Here is a 2,877-nt window from a genome sequence, read left to right as displayed (position 1 = left end):
AATGAAAAAAACCAAATTTAAACAAATTTTATTGAAACTTAGGCGGAAAATTAAATTAAACAAGTTTTTATTTTGCCCTTTTTTTTAAAGCCATTTCTTTTTTCCAAATAATTTCACCACCAGCGGTAAAAGCCTCGCTCTGGCTGCCGGGACATCACATCAAATTTCATACACTCCACTGTGGAAAAGGAAGGGAATCTCAGATATAGTACAAAAAGAGGAAAGGGGATTTAACTATCTAGGATGGGAAAAAAAAGACAATTTAATAAACACTTGGTTCCTATACCTACAAGTATCACTTTTCCATACAAAAATCTTAACTTATCCTCTGCTAACCCGTGATACAATATCCTACAAACTTACTCTTGCCCAGCAAGTGGAGACAATTCCTCCTTGGACACTATGACAACCTCATCCGAGTCACCGCGTGGCAGAATCTGCAACAACACGTAGGAACCAAGACTGCTGCCCTTCAGGTCTGTCACACGTCCCTTGGGGATAGGGATAGTGGAATGAGAACGGACAAAATTACAGATAAACTACATAAAAATACCAAGATTAATGTACGAAGAGATACCATATTCTAGAAGTAACACTCGGAAAAGAAAAAAATCAATAAAGAAAATAAACATACATTTTTGAAAACAAAAAAAGATAAAAATGTTGCTACCCCAAATGACATACCTGAACACGAGGAGCATCAGCACAAACTGTTTACATTACTAGCCAGTGTGATGGCAACTGGAATATGGAACCTATAAAAACAGGAATGAAATAATCAGTAACAATGGTGATGAAACAGTAAAGAGATCATCACTTCACGTACATGTGGCATTACTTTATTTCTGTGCTTATTATACCCTATAATATTTACAAACATATATCAACGCCCCTGTTGTTCCTTATAATGAACTGGCAATTCTTTCTATTATTTTTGTTTTTCCTTACAAATAGGACCAATATGATACTCAAAAATCATTACCACAACCACATCCTCACCTGTTGCGGTAAACATGGATACAGCTTCCAGGAGGTAGTAGACTCCCTTGGGCACCTGCACAGACTTGCGCGACATCAGGTAATTGGCAAACTTGATGGCTTGGTCAGGCTTGATTGGGGAGCCTTGTTTGATTCTCAGCCAGTTTGTAGGCACCACTTAGGACCAGGGCTGGGGGGGGAAGAGGCAGAGTGAGTAGCGAGTGTGGCCAAAGTGATAAGCCACTCAATTAAACAGGGAATCTTTTCTATAAGGATAAAGTTGAAATAGTAAAGCTTAAAAATATGAGAATCTTTATAGTTTTCAGAGTACTACTATATCTTAAAATGCAAGAGTCAAGATAAAATCTAATACTCTTTAAATTGTAAAATAAACAAATTTCAACATATTTGTGTAGTGATGTGTTAATTAAGAGGGGGGGGATTCAACTGACCAGTTTTTGATAACCCTCCTTCAAATTGCAGCATCCGTCCATCAAATTTCATCAGCCTGAACTATAGCATCCTAAATCCTCTCGAAGATGCTGCTACTTCCCGGGGAGCTGAGACCCAACATGGAAGGCATACCCCAAGCTGAAAACCAAAAATTAAGCCTTTTTTAATAAAGTTTAATATGACATCAATTTCAATATTATTTTTTTTTTGTCTCTCCTTAAACATTTTCAATTCTCTTATCCTCCCTGCACACAATTTCCCATTCTCTTTTATTGTAAGCAAATAACATCTCACTAACCTGGGGACGCTGTCATCCTTCTTAAAAGCCATCTGTGTGGCCCTCAAGACCTTGGCAACATCCACCTCACCCCAGATTTGTGGCGGCAGTGACAGCATGGAAGAGCTCCAGGGAGAGCCCCTTCTCGGATGGCATCACTTACGGCCTGGATTCACATGCAAAAGAGATGTATTAATCTATAAATAAACATTAAAAAGTATATAGGTACCTATGTTTGAATTTTATTTATACAAATATAAAGAGGTGAACTAAAGGAACAACAAAATATGCATTCCACATGCATACTCCACAGTATATAATATTTTTATGTGTAACCCCTATTGTAAAAAAAAAAGATCATAGTATCATGCTCTACTATAATCTAGCAGCCTTTTTTTCTTATGCCACCAGAGAAGATTACTTTTTGACTAAATATTGAAATAAAATTCTGTATGTAATACCACATGGCTACAAACATAGCAGGATTTCTATCATCTTGGCTTTTCATCATAAAAATGCCCATGCCATTATGCCTCAAATATATTAACAAACCTGCTTGGAGGGTGCAGTGGGTGCCACAGGGCATCCAAGTGCTTTGCCAGCTGAGGAGCCAAAAAACAGAGGTTTCGACTGTTGCCCCCATCACCAGCAGAGCTCTTGACAAAATTGCACACTCCCTGCAAAAGGAAACAAAACCACATATATATCTAAAATTTTATACTTCTACTTTATAACACATTTAAAAGCTTTTATAACCTATATACCTATTTTTATATGCCTTTGCTGAATATTTAGCTTCCAGTTTGGGGGCTGTTGACAAAAATATTTCAGATGTAAGAATAAGCTTCATACAGAAGCCTAATATACAAACCACACCAACTACTGGAACCAACCTGCTCATTGGGGATAGGCTGGGGCCCAAGTGCTTGTAGCCTGCCGAAGCATAAAGTACTTGTGCGAGGTCTGAAAGAGACCACGCTGGGTCTAGGACTAGCTTCAACCTCTCCTTGTCAGCTGGGGTGAGGTATGTGGAGGGGGAGAGGGCAGAGCTCACCCCAGGAGAGCAAGAATTACCAGTGCCCCCGCAAGGAAAGTCAAAAAGCATTAAGTACAGAAGTAGATAAACATTGGAAACCCTATACAATCTACTGAAATGCCCCATTTACTTT

The 2,877-nt window shown here is 38.5% G+C and overlaps 1 pseudogene; it reads right to left on the bottom strand.

Annotated features, from left to right (window-relative positions):
* Positions 1-113: 113 nt before the first annotated feature.
* The window catches only part of LOC119594867, a 2,977-nt pseudogene continuing 213 nt past the window's right edge, over positions 114-2,877 (bottom strand).

This window comes from Penaeus monodon, chromosome 34 (assembly GCF_015228065.2).
Source record: "Penaeus monodon isolate SGIC_2016 chromosome 34, NSTDA_Pmon_1, whole genome shotgun sequence".
In the NCBI taxonomy this organism is placed as follows: domain Eukaryota; kingdom Metazoa; phylum Arthropoda; class Malacostraca; order Decapoda; family Penaeidae; genus Penaeus; species Penaeus monodon.
The sequence above is the reverse complement of the archived record's forward strand: the minus strand, read 5'-3'. Positions and strand labels throughout refer to the sequence as shown.